The 17,475-nt window shown below is 40.5% G+C and overlaps 1 pseudogene across 1 annotated transcript in view; it reads left to right on the top strand.

Moving 5' to 3' along the window:
- Nucleotides 1-9,798: 9,798 nt before the first annotated feature.
- Nucleotides 9,799-17,475, top strand: part of LOC311589794 (L-lactate dehydrogenase A chain-like) — a 35,289-nt pseudogene continuing 27,612 nt past the window's right edge. The window contains exon 1 of the transcript in view: nt 9,799-9,916. The product of the transcript in view is annotated as an L-lactate dehydrogenase A chain-like (transcript). The remainder of the gene's footprint in view (nt 9,917-17,475) is intronic.

Below are 17,475 nucleotides of genomic sequence, written 5' to 3'. Positions count from 1 at the left end.
TTGGTTGACTGAGGGACATGCTCTCCATGTCCTTTATTAAATTACTAGCTTCTGCTATGCGATCCTCTTCTCTACCCAAAACTAATTAGACTAGACATACCAGACACATCCAGATGGGCCATGAGCAGTCCTGTTCCCAGGACATGAAACTGCAAAGAATTAACTCTGGCTGTAGTGGCATAATATTAATAAACACTGTGATAAATGAGGCCCAGCAAGGATTGTATCTTTCATGAGACTTAATCTAAAGGTTTTGCTAGCGTGACAGATACACACACACACACACTTTTCACTTTTCTGAAATTATTTTTTCATTTATTTATTTATGTATTTATTTAACTTTTTATTGATTCTTTTTAAATTATTATTTTATTTATTTTGCATATACATTTATATTATTACATGTAAGTAGAAAAATTACATACAGCAAGAAGAACCACGAAACTATCAGGGATCATACGAATGTTACATTCAAGGTATTTTGGTTAATTGCATTTGGCAACCTTGTAGAAAACATCTTTCCTATCTTGGTGAGTCTAAAATTCTGAATGAGAAGCAATATCAATCCTCTCTCATCTCTGCCAACTCAAAACCTCTATCTAGATGTAAAAACATCCTAACCCCTAAACAACTTAGGTTTTTTTTCCTCCTTTATTAATTTATTCTTGTTACATCTCAATGGTTATCCCATCCCTTGTATCCTCCCATTCTTCCCTCCCTCCCAATTTCCCCTTATTCCCCTCCCCTATGACTGTTCCTGAGGGGGATTACCTCCCCCTCTATATGATCATAGGGTATCAGGTCTCTTCTTGGTAACCTGCTGTCCTTCCTCTGATTGCCACCAGGTCTCCCCATACAGGGCACATGGTTAAAGGTGAGGCACCAGAGTATGTGAGAAAGTAATATCCCACTCTCCACTCTACTGTGGAAAGTGTTCTGTCCATTGGCTAGATCTGGGTAGGGGCTTAAGGTTTACCGCCTGTATTGTCCTTGGCTGGTGCCTTAGTTTGAGCGGAACCCCTGTGCCCAAATCTGCCTATCATAATGTTCTACTTGTAGGCTTCTAGGACCCTCTGGGTCCTTCTACTTTGCCTTTCTCCCATGATTCTCTCATCTAGAGTCCCATTAGAATGTCCTCTCCTCTGTCGCAGTTTCCTGGTAAGTGAAGGCTTTCGTGGGACATGCCCCTTGGGCTAATATGCAGATATAAGTGAGTATATACCATTTGAGTCTTTCTGCTTCTGGGTTAACTCACTCATTATGATCATTTCTAGCTCAATCCATTTATCCACAAATTTCGGGAATTCCTTGTTTTTAATAGCTGAATAGTATTCCATAGTGTATATGTACCACAGTTTCTTTATCCATTCTTCTATTGAGGGATACTTAGGCTGTTTCCATGTTCTGGCTATTATGAATAAGGCTGCTATGAACATGGTTGAGCAAATTTTCTTGCTGTGTGCTGGAGCATCTTCTGGGTATATTCCAAGGAGTGGAATAGCTGGGTCTTGAGGAAGCCCTATTCCCATTTTTCTGAGATAGCACCAGATAGATTTCCAAAGTTGTTGTACTAGTTTGCATTCCCACCAGCAATGAAGGAGTGTTCCTCTCTCCCCACATCCTCGCCAGCATGTGGTGTCACTTGAGTTTTTGATTTTAGCCATTCTGATGGGTGTAAGATGGAATCTCAGAGTCGTTTTGATTTGCAATTCCCTGATGACTAACAACATTGAACATTTCTTTAAATGTTTCTCAGCCATTTGATATTCCTCTGTTGTGAAGTCTCTGTTTAGTTCTGAGCCCCATTTCTCAGTTGGGTTATTTGGTTTGGTGGTGTTTACTTTCTTGAGTTCTTTATATAGTTTGGATATTAGACCTTTGTCAGATGCAGGGTTGATGAAGATCTTTTTCCAGTCTGTATACTGTTGCTTTGTTCCGCTCACAATATCTCCTGCCTTACAGAAGTTTCTCAGCCTCATGAGGTCCCATTTATTAATTGTTGACCCTAAGGCCTGGGCTGTTGGTGTTCTGTTCAGGAAGTTGTCTCCTGTGCCAATGTGTTCCAGGGTCTTGCCCACTTTTTCTTCTAACTAATTTAGTGTCTCTGGTTTTATGTTGAGGTCTTTAATCCACTTGGACTTGAGTTTTGTGCATGGTGACAAATATGGGTCTCATTGCATTTCTCTACATGTAGAAATCCAGTTAGACCAGCACCATTTGTGCTGTCCTTTTTCCATTGAAAAGATTTGGCTTGTTTGTCAAAAATCAGGTGACTATATGTGTGTGGATTCATATCTGGGTCTTCAATTTGATTCCATTGAGCACCAAGCCACAGAAGTGCTGAGCAGGTGAGCATGTGTCCTTATGTTGAAGTTTGATTTCTGTCTTCTCCAGTTAGCATTCATTTTAAATGTCTTAGGACATGCTTTTAAGTCAAGAACTTCCTGAAATTATAAACAAGAATCAAACTTTAAAATGAGGAATTAACTTAAAAAATCTTAAAGAGGAAACTTAAGTGAGGCTGCTCCCTACTATGGGGGCTTTCCAAAGCCCAGACTCAAGGCTTCGGTGTTTTCCAGTGTCAGGCTCTTTCTCTAGGCTCCCTGTTTTAGTCCTAAGGTCCTGAATTTCACATCGACACCTTTTCACATTTTGCAATTTTCATGACCATCCAAATCATTACTTCAATTCTGTACCAGTTCCTTTGCAATCATAGTGTTCTTGGTTGTTATAACCGAGCTTTGGGCCTTCTTTCTTCATTCTCCCTCAGGAACAAACACACACTAGCAAAATCTGGCTTCCTCTGCTTGGCAGAAGACTGTTAGACAGAAAGTCTCAGTCACCTCCCCTCCCAATGGATCCAAGGACAGGATTCCAAATCAAATGTAATTTCTTTGTCCAAATTCTCCTTTATTACACTGACTTCATTCTTTTGATCGGTGGGTAAGTATTGTGTGAGAGCAGCTTTTATAAATGTCTCTAGTAACAAGAAGAGACTTGATACCCTATGAGCATATAAAGGGGGAGGAAGTCCCCCTCAGTCACAGTCATAGGGGAGGGGAGTAAGGGGGAAATGGGAGGGAGGGAGGAATGGGAGGATACAAGGGATGGGATAACCATTGAGATGTAATATGAATAAATTAATAAAATAAAATAAAAACAGGTAGACAAGGAGGTAAGTGTTCTCATTGGCTTCCCAAGACTGTGACAAAATATCCGAGATAACTTAAAATTAGATATGATGGCTAGTGTGCGTGCACAGCTTTCAGTACAAGTTGGCTGGGCCTATTGTTTTGAGTCTGTGGTAAGGCAGGAAGCACGCGACAGGGCAAAGCTCCTCACCTCGTGATAGCCATAGAACAAGGAGAGAAATTGCGAAGGGCTTGCATTTCCAAATCCCCTTCAAAGGCACACTTGAAAGACCTGACCCTCCTAGGACACTCTATCACCACTAACACCATTCTGCTGACTAAGCGTTTAGCAATTTGACTTTTAGGACACCTTCAGGTTCCATAGGTAGTGTTTAGCTGTTCTGAGAGTCTATAGTTCTGGAGTGTGAACATTCCAAGGATCTGAGTGTTTCCACTCTTTCCATGGGATAGGGCAGCTGTTGTAGGCGAGACCTGGACACTTCCCTTACTCCAGATCAGTGAGCCTCCGAATCACTAGAAGGTCGGGCTCTGCTTAAGTAGTTTCACTGAGAGAAAGCTGGCCAAGGGCAGAGTGGTTACTTGTTTCCTTGCAAGTGGGAGGAAAATTGTATCCAACACTCACTTAGAAAACAGGATCAGACTCCTGTGATAGCACACACACACACACACTCGTGCGCGCGCACAAACACACACACACACACACACACACACACACACACACACACACACGATGTCTTCAGCGGCTAGAGTTTCTCACTTTCCATTTCTCTACACTGAGCCTCTATAAGGTGGTCAGTTCTGCTGCAGTAGGCTGAGGTTCCCTGCATACACCTGTCTCCGCCTCACTCTTTGTGCTTGGGAGCAAATGTTTGCTCTATACCCTCGTTTTTCTTATAAATCTATAAGAAACTGCTGTCTGTAACGCAGTGTCTAGCTCTCTTGTGTACTGTGCAGCACAAAATGTATCCAGTATGTGTCTGCTTTATTGCCATTTGAATGCAGATTCTACAGGGCACCTTGACACCATTCTAACATTTACCGAAAGCATGGGCCTTCCAAGAGAGGGCGCTTTAAATATAGGTACTTGTCTATATTAGTATAAAATGCTACAAAATATTATGAAAAACGTATGAATCATTCTGTTTATAAAGTCTTGTGATCCTCTTCTTGCCTATAAGCCTCAATGCATTAATAGAGTGATATATATCATATATATATAATTATATGTCTTTCCTGTTTTAATGTGTCTGAGTGAGACCACACAATGTTCATGTTCCTCTGGCCACATCTTAGCACACAACTTGGTATTGATAAGGAATATATATTGGAATTAGACCACTTGAGAGAGAAAGCAGGGATTGAAAGGGAACCTATCAGCACACCCACCAACTGCACAGAGCTGGAAAGCTAAGCGAAGTCAAGGTTTTAGTGATGACTGACGACACACTCTGCCTGCCGAGGAGGAGATTGTTTCTGCTGCCTCCCTACACGTGGTCTGACTGTGATAGGCAATTCTCCTCCTCACCGTTTCCCCACTGATGATCGTGCCAACTTTGCTTTGTTCCTCATACCCAAAGATAAATAGAAAGGATAAAATAGAGAGCAATGCAGATAGAAATGTGATAGAAAAGCAGAGCCCAGGTGAAGAGGAAAGAAGGAGACCAGAGAAAGGAAGAGAGAGAAGACAGACACCATGCGACCATGGTGCTGCTGGGAAGTAGGGGTCGGCTGTGATATTCGAGTGTGAAGCATCCTCAAGCTGAGGTGCCAGGAAATAGGCAAACGGCTGCTAGAGGAGGCTACAAAGAAGAAGCAAGGTTAAGCAATATAGAAGCCTGTACTGTGGTGATTCTTGAAGGTGGCAGAACTGAGTGGTGATGCTTCAAGCACAACAGTGACATAGATGTGAGTCCTGTCATTTCGTGGGGGAAGGGTACCTGTTAACAAGGTCATTTTTGAAATACTAAGACTGGAATTTTTCTAATTTCATTTTTTTTAAAGTCCTCAAATTTAATTTTGCATGTTGGAGTTCTACTCCGATTTTTAAAAAGCCTTCAAACTTAATTTTGTATGTTGGAGTTCTGCTCTGTTCCGGAAGCAGGCAGGAGCAGAGTGCTTAAGCAACAGCATTGTTTTCATTGAAACCAGAGGTGCTTGACTTTGATGTGTGAAACTTTTTCACCTCAGACATTTAACCAGTGACCCAGAAATGAGGCCAGATTCAACCCCAAATGTCAGCATAGAGAAATGCCAGGTATTTCCTGAAAATTTTGCTTATGAATTTTACATGTGAGGATCATATTCTCTGGTCTTTTAAAATGCGCTCTCTCTCTCTCTCCTTTACTTACTATAACCTTTGATATTCAAAAGACATTCTAGTGATTTGTTAGGCAAATTCAAAGAAACCTTATGAGTATTGATTACTGAAATGTTATCATTTTACCAATGTTATTTTCTAAATTAATTCTATAGCATTTAAGAGATGTGCTCTCTGGGCTCCTTGTCACATGTTCTCATGTGAAATGTGAAAAGGGCATTTTAATACTATTTTAATAAGAAAATTATTAACCAGGTATTTTGAGGAATGATTTGTACTGAAAATGCAAATTTAGATTCTAAAATTCTCTAAAACTGAAAGACATAGCAACATAGAAAGAACTTTGCAAATTCTTATTCAAGTTTAAAGCAAAACTTTGCAGTTGAAAGTTACTTTAATTAGATTAATTGTAATTAGTTAACAAGAATTTGGGGGTTCAATTATGTAAAAAAAAAAAAAAAAAAGAAAATGCATGTTATTTCTTTCCACACAGACTTTAAAGTGTGGATTGTGACTGAATATGCAAAGCTATTATCTCTGTTAGTTTCCATCAGGCCTCTGGGAGCATTTGGATCTCCAATCTAGAAATGTTATTATCACATAAAAGAAACAAAATGCATTTACCACACACCCAGAAAAGCCACAGCACCAAGACCAACAAAAAACCCACTGACTTTAAACAGACCTTAGCTAAAATGATGTTGAACACCATGTTTGTAAGTGTCAGACAACACAGTAAACATTTTTCTTTGCGCATTATCTTTTTTAAAGATCATGATGTTGCTAACCTGAGGCTCAAATTCAAGTTTGTCTGAGTCAGTCCATTCCCTTGGGACCAGAGTGTAGAAGGTGCTATTCTTTATTCGGAATATTGGTTGTTCCACTTACAGGGCCCTTCCCACATCCCTGACTTTGGTCACATTTGGTAACCAGATGAGTTTTAGAGAGAGGACCCTGTCACGAGTGTATGTGCAGGCCAAACACTGTCAGGTGTGTTCCTGCCTTCTTATGGCCTCTTTCCCTTGTGCCTGGCGGGGCACTCAGTGAGGCTGCGCCCATCATTTAGATGACATGCTTGGGTAATAGACACCACCCAGGACTCCTGACAGGGTTGCAAACATCGGAACTTGATGCACAACATTATCCGCCAGATGAGTTGGGGGTCACATTTTGTTCTGCAAGGCGGAGCATGTCTCCCCTGACCCAAGCCCTGCTCTGTACCTGCTTCAATCTGCTTAATCCTTTTGCACAGAAGGAAATTTATTTGTGATGTAAGCTACTCTTTTTTTTCCCCCGCAAATAAACTAGACCAGATCAAAATTTCCTTCCCCAGAAAGCATTCAGACTCCACTATAAAAATTCTTCAGCAAGCTCTGTAAAGAGCGAGCATAATTAAATTAGCAAGGCATGAGAATTACAATGTGCCCATTCTGATGGGTTGCTGCACAAAGTGCATATTCAAGTAGAAAAGCAAATATTTCTCAGAGATTATTTTCCATTACCCACTGTTAATAGCATGCCTCTTGGTACCAGCTAAAACATTTAAACTCCGTCTGCAAGCACATTTTACAACAGATTCTGTTGACAGGTGCAGTTCCGAGGACTACTCCTTCCCCTGTGGAATTACATCTCCCACTCCTACTCCTTCCTTATAAATGGTACTTAAGCCCACGGATGCCCGGATGCTTTTATTACAGAGTGATTCATCTAGTTTTTAATCTCTTGGCCTTTTCAATGGGACAAAACAATCTCAGGAATTAAGAATAAAAATGATCACTTGCACTTACATTTCTATACTAAAAGTGAGCGGCTTCCCAAGAAGGCAGTTGACTAAGAAAGGTTAGATCAGCCCCTGTGCTAATAGCCAACTGCCTACACGCCTGTGGGCGACTATAGTTTAGCCAGCAAGATCACTTTGCAGAGGTCACTGTACATTTGTTATATCTGAAATTTAGTCTATTCTGGCTCTCTCCACATACATCACTTTGCCTTATTAAATTCTGCTGAACAAATAAGATAAAGGTCTATGAATGTGTCGTTCACACGTATTTAAGTGAGTGGAAGTAACTTATTGATGTTCTGATTGGGCAGCCATGACTCACCCCTTTACCAGACATGCACCAGTTCTCACCACTGTCCATGTGCTGGCAGGAAGTCAGGCAAGGACCCAGACCTCAAACAAGGACACTGCTTTTGTTGTCACCGAAGCCACAAAGCAAATGCTGGTATGCAGGCTAAATGGAAACTACAGACACAATATAAGTGGACTTTGAATATTATAGTAGTGTCTTATGGTCCAAACACAGAAAAGATTATTTGTCACCACTGAGCTGTGACTTGTGGTTCTGCACTAAGTTTTTGGCAAACATAAATAGATAAATAAATAATGGAATTGACGCTAACAAGTATAGTCTCGGTGAATAGGACAACTTAAACCATGTGCTTCTTTGTATTTCTTAGTGGCTACTGTGTGATGTAGGACAATAAAAATATGTCTAAGAAATTCTGTTACACAAATTCCATTGGCTCTGGGAAACGGCTCTGCACCCATGAGTAGATGGGCAAAGCATTTGGAGACCAGAAAAACATAAAACAAAAAACAAAAACAAAAAACAAAAACAAAAAACAAAAACTAAAAAGAGCACACTGCCTTGAGGAATGCAGGGGTGGAGGTGGGTCTGGGAGAATCTGGGAGGAAATCTGACGACAAAATTGCCTGCATATATAAAATTCTATGGTTAGTAAAAAAATATTATATTAAACAAAGAGGTCAAGACTTAGCATACCTCTTTGTTCCTGTGATACGGTGTGAAATGGATTACTAGAACTCCAGTGTGACCCCTCCCATCACTCTGTTACTCATTTCACTTGCTGCCTTAACTAAAATCTGTAAGGAGGCACACCATCCAACAGAACTGACTGAAACACTGACAGTGTTCTAGACTCTGCACAGCGCAGTACATAGCCACTAGCCATATGTGCCTAATGAGCTTGTGAAATCTGCCTAGTGCTACCGTGAGGCTGCTGCTTAATTATATTTAACTTTAACTAACTTACACATGCACATGTAGTGAGTAGCTGGAACATTCTACAGTCAGATCTGGCCATGTATTGCTTCTATTCCTGGACTCACAGAACAGTGACGCTGATGGCTTTTTGCAGAGAATCTGAATAAAGTGTTCTATTCTGTTCACTATTAAAACGGTGGTCCCTTGCTTTGTTTAGAAAGACTGTTAATACGGTACCTTGCTGCACCTAATTCCTGCTGGCTTCCATTCTTGCTAGACCCCAGATTGTTTTGTGGACAACAAAATAGCTCAGGTCTCTCATTATTCCATTCAAAGCTCTTTGAGAGTCTTATTAAAATGGAGAACGATAAACATTGCTTAGAATGCTACAAACCATCTGAGATAATGTCGCTTGCTCCTAGAATTTTCACCAAAGGAACATATAAGAAAATAAAATGAGGTTGGATCAAGTATAGGAAAGAACAGACATAGTTGTTTTCACAGGAAGTTCAAGGATACTCATTTATTCTTTCTCCTTTGCCTTTGTCCCTAAAGTCATGAGGACAGTTACTGCTGGGAAGGAAGCACATAATTTGGTCCCAGAAAATCTGGATGTCAGAACAAAGCTTTGGCTGAAGGGAAGAAAGGGTGTGTGTTTGTACACATTTTAACACAGATCACCCTCTCAGGAACTTTCCCCACACAGCCCACACAGTGCCTACCAAGAACACTCTCCCCTGATTGACAAAGCCCTTCCCTTCTCAGTTCACTGGGAACTGCTAAGCTGTCTGTATGTTAGGACGGACAAGCATGGAGTCCTGCATGCCGTGAGGACTAGCAGAAATTCAGGTACTGGCAGAGCAACATCAGCAGTGGTTCTCGAGTGTGCACTGGCAGCTGTCATTGAGACTTTCTTCCTTATCTGTTTGTCCTAGCCCTCAGCAGCCAGAGGCTACTTTCCCCCCAGTTAAAAAAAAGAAAAGAAAAGAAAAGAAAATTCTCAAATAATTTTAAAACGTTTTCTCTAAATTTTCATTTATCACTGAGCCCTGAGGGGTGGGGTTTGCTGAAGATATTCCATTTAGGACTGAGTGCTTCAAAGTCTCTCACTTTTTTTTTTTCACACTGTCCAGTTGTGGGTCCCTGTGTGAATTACCACTAGCTGCGAGGAATCCTTTCTCTGAGGAAGGTTGGGTGATGCACTGACCTATGGGTATAGCAACATGTCATTAGGGATCATTTTATGCTATGTTCTAGAGCAGAAAAGCAGCAGGAAGGAGGTCTGTGATCCGTGCTGCAGCCTGAGGCCATCTTGATGTCCATGACCCGGGTTGTCTCTGAGGGCCTTTTCTGTGTCCATGGTCCTACTGCAGCCAGGAGCCATGTCTATGCTGTCCCCAGAAACTGTGTGGAGGCCTATGACCTATGCTTCTGCTATGGTACGTGCTCCCACTGACTATGAAGAGCAAGGAGGCTACTTTTGTTGTGATATTGATGGCTGTAGACTCATGATTGAAAAGAAGGCGCACGGAAGGTTTCTATGAGAACCTCTATCCCCCCCCCAAAAAAAATCTAACAGTCTAGACAGGAAGCTATTAAAGAGAACTCTTAACAGGTGTGATGGACTCCATCTTACACGTGTCAGAATGGCTAAAAGCAGAAACTCAAGTGACAGCATATGCTGTTGAGGATGTGGAGAAAAGGGAACATTCCTTCATTTCTTGTGGGAGTACAGACTTGTACAACCACTTTGGAAAATAATCTGGTGGTTTCTCAGAAAATTGTGAATAGTTCTACCTCAAGATCCAGATATACCACTCCTTGGCATATACTCAAAAGTGGCTCCACCTTACAACAAGGCCACTTGGTCAACTATGTTCATAGCAGCTTTATTTATAACAGCCAGATTCTAGAAACAACCTAGATGCCCCTCAGCTGAAGACTCAATTAAAGAACTGTGGTACATTTACACACTGGAATACAACTCAGATATTAAAAACAAAGAAATCATGAAGTTTCCTGGCTAGAAAATATCATCCTGAGTGAGGTAACAGACCTAGAAAAACACATGGTATCTTCTCTCTTATAAGTGGATATTAGCCACATATGACAAGATAATCACACTACAATCCACAGACTCAAAGACGCTAAGTAACAAGGAAGGCCCAAAGGAGGATGCTTTAATCTCACTCAGAAGGGGAAATAAAATAGACATTGCATGTGGATGGAGAAGGAAATGGCTCTGAGAGGGAATGCAGAGGAAAAGGTGGAGATCAAATATGAGGAGAGTGGGGGATGGGAGGTGAGAGGACCTGGTAAGAGAAGGGAAACAAACCTATGGGCGGGGGGGGGGGCATCTCTGTGGCAAGCTGGAGACCTTGGACAAGGTTGGCTTATTAGATTACATTAGGGTGACTCTTAGCTGAGACACCTAACAGTGAGGGGTATAGAGAAGAGGTCATCTCCTGTAGCCAGGCAGGTCTTCTAGGGGAGATAGTAGACACCAACCCACCCACAAAACCTTCAACCCCACATTTTCCCTGACTAAGATATTCAGGAATAAAGATGGAGCAGAGACTGAAGGAATGGCTAAGCAATGACTGGCCCAACTTGAGACCCACCCCATGGGAGAGAGCCAACCCCTGACAATACTAATGATCCTGTGCTATGCTTTCAGACAGGAGCCTAACACAGCTGTCTTCTGAGAGGCTCCACCCAGCAGTGGACCCAAACAGAGGCTGAGACCCACAGCCAAACCTTGGTTGGAGCTCAGGGAAGAGCTGTGGAAGGGTAGAGGGACATAGAGGGGACACGAACTCCACAAGAAAACCTACAGAGTCAACTAACCCAAGCCCACAGGGCCTCACAGAGACTGAACCACCAACAAAAAAGCATGCATGGACTAGACCTCTTCCCCCTTTGCATATGTGCCTTATGCACAGTGTGGCCTGCATATGGGTCCTCAAGCAACTGGACTGGGACAAATCTGTGACATGGACTCTGTCACCTACTTTTGCATCACTTTCTCCATAGCTAGGCTGCCTAGTTTCACCTCAGTAGAAGAGGACGTGTTCAGTCCCGATGAGTCTGGATATAGTGGGGCAAATTGGTACGAGGGGAGGCCTCTCTTTTCCTGAGGAGGAGAGGGAAAGTGAGAAGAAGGTAGGAGGGTAGGACCAAAAGGAAAGGAGGGAGGGGGCTGCAATTGGGATGTAAAGTGAAAAGAATAAATTAATTTTTTAAAAGTATGATAGAGATGCTGAAATGTAGGTCTCCACCATTGATCGCTTCTGGTGTGGTGCGGGAAGGGAAGGTCTCAGTTCTGTTGTGGGGTACTCATCAGAGAAGATTGCTCCAACATGGCTTTAAGCCAATAGAAAGTTTTTATTAGCCAAACAATGACTACACTGGGTGCTCAGGATTCTGTATAGCCCTGAACCTTTTCTTAGGGCGAGCTTTTAAGCACAAAAACCATGTTCTGGGTTGACATACTTCACTTAATAAGAACAGTTAGCGAGAAGCAGAACTACAGAAGCTATAAAAAGCAAGGTTAATACATTTTGAGACCTTTCCAGAACTATATGGATCTTTGATGGATTAGGGTTTGTTTTAGTTTTGGCAGGTGGTGCTGTCTACATGCTGAGTTTTACAGCTTGAATAGTACTTCCATTGTAGAGCTCGTTGTGCTAAGATCGGGGAGCCTACCAAGATCTGGCATCCTCCCTTTGCACATCCCCTGGATGGGGAGACCTGGTGGCACTCAGAGGAAGGATAGCAGGCTACCAAGAAGAGACTTGATACCCTATGAGCATATACAGGGGGAGGAGGTCCCCCTCAGTCACAGTCATAGGGGAGGGGAGTAAGGGGAAAATGGGAGGGAGGGAGGAATGGGAGGATACAAGGGATGGGATAACAATTGAGATGTAATATGAATAAATTAATAAAGTTAAATTTTAAAAAAAGATCTGGCATCCTGTTACAGTTCTATTTAAGGGGTAGGCCACTGAGAGTTTGGCCATGTTCTAGTGAGCATATAGATAATTACATTATAAGCAGGTGGGGAGGGGGGAGTTTATTCCAGCTCATGGTTTTTGGAAATGTTGTTTTATGTTTGTGATGAGACAACACATCATGATGGCAACACAAAACCAAAACTATTCACTTTAGGAGAGAAAGTAGGGGAAAGAGCTAGGGTACTAAAATCCCTTTTGAGGACATACATACCCTGGCCCAAATCATCTAAAGTACTCTTTCTTAAAGGTACCATGAATCTCTACCATGGAACCATATGCAACACATAAGCTTTGGGGGACATTCAAGAAATTCAAGAACCAAACCATACCCGATATATTGTTATTTTTATGTTTAACAATAAAACATAAGATATAAGATAAGATAATAAGAGATACTAGGCAACAGATATTATGTTGTAAAGGAGTTTATTAAATGAGAGAAGGGAAAAGTGTACATCAGAGAGAGACAGAGGAAGAGTAAGAAGAAGAGAGAGGGAGACCACATGGAGGATTTGTCCCTTCATATGACCCTGGGCATGGCCACACCCCCATGGCAGATATGCAATGACATCACAGGTACGCAGACTGAAGCAGAACTCTAACAGCTATCATTCTAAAGTCATCTTTAAGTATTAGCAGTCTTTTACTGTGCCTCACTTATTTATAGGTTAAGCTGTACCTTACACGTGTATAGGAAAAACACCTGACATTTATATTTCAGCACTCAGCAGTTTCAAGCATCCACTGGGGAGTTTTTGGAATATCTTCTCTGTAAATAAAGACAACTGTAGGTGCATTTTGAACACGGCAAACACACGTAGAACAAAAGCCTCACAGAGCAAGACCGGTATCTACTGAGACTTCGTGAAGCACATATTCAGAGGGAAAATTGAAGGAAACTTATCAGATGTAGACCTGAGGATTCTGGAAGTAAAAATAAAAGCCTACCTCCAGTCAATCAGCTCCTTTCTGTCAGCCTCTGTAAGCCTTGGCACCAGCTCCAGGGCTGCATAACAAATTCAGGCTCTTCTCCCTGCACCAGAGAAGGGGATTTGATGAACAATTTTGAGAACTGTGTGGTAAATTACCCCATCCTCCAGATTTAGGAAACAAACTTGATGACATATATTTTAAGGACAAGTATATAATCTTAATTTTAGACCTTTATTATTCCTGCACTAAAGTACAAGTGATTTTGAATCTTTGCAAATAAAAACAAAAGTAAAATTTTTAAAAGGCCAAAAGGAAACAAAGTCAGTTTCTCTAAAGTACAAAGACGTGAGTCTTCAGGGACTAATTCAAAGCTCTAGGTCGCGTTCATTGCCAAAGAATTAAAAATGCCTGAAGATTGTGTTTCATATCTAAAGAACCGCAGCATTGCCTTGTTTGCATTTTGGATTAGAGATGGGAAACAGAGATCTAGAATATTCTAAGAACCAAGAATAAAATGTCCTGTGTTTGTGGTTCCAGGCCTCCTTCTTGCTTTGCTTGACACAATGAAGGCATTATTATAACGATGCCACTATCATTGACTCAAATAAACAGTGGCTTAAGAGCCTGAATACACTGAAAAGTAAAAAGCAGCAATTTCCTAAAACCCATGTTCCTTGAGGTTTTTTTTTAAATAATTTAATGGTTTAAAATTGCAGAAAATCAAAATAACAGAGATTTCACAAAATATTTGCTCCTACTTTTCTGAATAGCCAAGCGTTTCCAGATGCATAACCATGGCCTTGATTAAAGAGCACGCCAGAATTTCAAGCCTTCATTGCTTTGAAATAAGCTTCTTGGCAATAAACATTATGCAAATGTAGACAATGAAGGAAACCACTTCTGAAGGCTGCTATATGCATTTATATAAACAGCTATTGAATGAAGGAATGTGATTTTTTTTGAATACACTAAATTATTTCTGCCTAGAAAATTTAAAAGCCAGGATGCCATTGACTACTGATTGCAAGCCAAAGCACTGCAGGTTGCAAGTTGCATTTTGTGCATATTTGTTTAGATTATAATTAATAATTACCTATCCTCCTTACAGAAGGTACTAGAAGGAAAACTCCATCCCAAAGGGTCAAGCTACAACCAAAACTACTCAGGAAATAGATAACTATACCATGGCAAAAACACTACTACACAAACGGTCGACTGGAACCAACATCAAAATTAAGACTCTTAACAGTAACTGGTCATTAATATCTCTCAACATCAATGGTCTCAATTCTCCAATAAAAAGACACAGACTAACTGAATGGGTGTATAAACAGGATCCAACATTCTTTTGCATTCAAGAAACACATCTCACCCATAATGGTAGACATTACCTTAGGATAAAAGGTTGGAAAAAAATATTCCAAGCAAATGGACACAAGAAGCAAGCAGGCGTAGCCATTTTAATATCGAACAAAATAGACCTTCAACCAAGATTAATCAAAAGGGATGAGGACGGACACTCATACTCATCAAAGGTAAAGTCAACCAAGATGACATCACAATTCTGAACATCTATGCTCCCAATACAAGGACACCCACATTTGTAAAAGATCTGCTAAAAAGGCTTAAACCACACATCGATCCCCACACAATAATAGTGGGAGACTTCAACACCCCACTCTCACTGAAGGACAAGTCATTGAAACAGAAACTAAGCCGAGAAATAACATCATTAACCAATGCCATGGGTCAAATGGATCTAACAGATATCTATAGAACCTTTCACCCAAACAAGAAAGAATATACCTTCTTCTCTGCACCCCATGGAACCTTCTCCAAAATTGATCACATCGTAGTTCACAAAGAAAGCCTCAACAGATACAAGAGGATTGAAATAATACCTTGTATCCTATCAGATCATCATGGGCTTAGGCTGCAATTCAACAACAACAGAAATAACAAAAAGCCTACACATATGTGGAAACTAAACAACTCTCTGCTAAATGACACCTGGGTCAGGGAAGAAATAAAGAAAGAAATCACAGAGTTTCTGAAATTCAATGAAAATGAAGGAACAACATACCCAAATTTGTAGGTTACATTGAAAGCAGTGCTAAGAGGAAAATTCATAGCACTAAGTGCCTTTAAAAAGAAATTGGAAGCATCGCACATAAGCACCTTAACGACACAACTGGAAGCTCTAGGAAAAAAAGAAGCAGAAACACCCAAAAGGAGTAGACATCTGGAAATAATCAAACTCAGGGGTGAAATTAACAAATTAGAAACTAAGAAAACAGTCCAAAGAATCAACAAAACCAAGAGCTGGTTCTTTGAGAAAATCAACAAGATAGACAGACCATTAGCCAAACTAACTAAAAGGCTGAGAGACAGTATTGAAATCAACAAAATCAGAAATGAAAAGGGAGACGTAACAACAGACACTGAAGAAATACAAAGAATCATAAGATCCTACTTTGAAGGCATATATGCCACAAAATTTGAAAATCTAAGGGAAATGGACGATTTTCTTGATCAATTTCACTTGCCAAAGTTGAGTGAAGAACAGATAAACAAGCTAAATAGTCCCATTTCCCCTACAGAAATTGAAGCAATCATTGATAGTCTCCCAACCAAAAAAAGCCCAGGACCAGATGGTTTCAGTGCAGAATTCTACCAGACCTTCAAGGGCGAGCTGATACCGATACTCTTCAAGCTACTCCAAAAGATAGAAAGGGATGGAACATTACCAAATTCATTCTATGAGGCCATAGTCTCATTGATACCTAAACCTCACAAAGACTCAACAAAGAAAGAGAATTTCAGACCAATTTCTCTTATGAACATCGATGCAAAAATACTAAATAAAATACTTGCAAAACGAATACAAGAGCACATCAAAGATATCATTCATCATGACCAAGTAGGCTTCATTCCAGGCATGCAGGGATGGTTTAATATACGGAAATCTATCAATGGAATCCACCATATAAACAAACTGAAAATAAAAAACCACATGATCATCTCTTTAGACGCAGAGAAAGCATTTGATAAAACCCAAAACCCATTCATGTTTAAAGTTTTAGAGAGATCAGGAATACAAGGCATTTTCCTCAACATAATAAAGGCTATATATAGGAAGCCAATAGCCAAAATCAAAGTAAATGGTGAGATACTCAAGGCTCTCCATATCTCTTCAAAATATTACTCGAAGTTCTAACCAGAGCAATAAGACAACAAAAGGAGATCAAGGGTATTCAAATGGGAAAGGAGGAAGTCAAATTATCCCTATTTGCAGATGATATGATAGTCTACATAAGTGACCCTCAAAATTCCACCAGAGAACTCCTACAGCTGATAAACACCTTCAGCAAATTGGCTGGATGCAAAATTAACTCAAAAAAGTCTGTAGCCTTCCTATACACAAATGACAAGCTTGCAGAGGAAGAAATTAGGAAAACTACACCCTTCACATTAGCCACAAGCAATATAAAGTAGTTAGGAGTTACTCTAACTAAGCAAGTGAAGGACTTGTTTGAAAAAAATTTCAAAACCCTAAAGAAAGAGATTGAAGATGACATGAGAAGATGGAAGGATCTTCCTTGCTCATGGATAGGGAGAATTAACATAATAAAAATGGCCATCCTACCAAAAGCAATCTACAGATTCAATGCAATCCCTATCAAAACACCTACACAATTTTTTAAAGACATTGAAAGTTCAATTCTGAACTTCATATGGAAAAACAAAAAACCCAGAATAGCTAAAACAATTTTGTACAATAAAAGGTGCTCCGGAGGAGTCTCCATACCTGATCTCAAACTGTACTATAAAGCAATAGTAATTAAAACAGCATGGTACTGGCACAGCAACAGGCTGGTTGATCAGTGGAATCGAATCGAAGACCCAGATATGAATCCACACACATATGGTCACTTGATTTTCGACAAAGAAGCCAAATCCATTCGATGGAAAAGGGATAGCATCTTCAACAAATGGTGCTGGTCTAACTGGATGCCTATGGGTAAAAAAAATGCAACTGGACCCATATTTGT

The sequence above is a fragment of the Acomys minous genome, assembly GCF_964271855.1.
Source record: "Acomys minous genome assembly, chromosome: 19".
In the NCBI taxonomy this organism is placed as follows: domain Eukaryota; kingdom Metazoa; phylum Chordata; class Mammalia; order Rodentia; family Muridae; genus Acomys; species Acomys minous.
The sequence above is the reverse complement of the archived record's forward strand: the minus strand, read 5'-3'. Positions and strand labels throughout refer to the sequence as shown.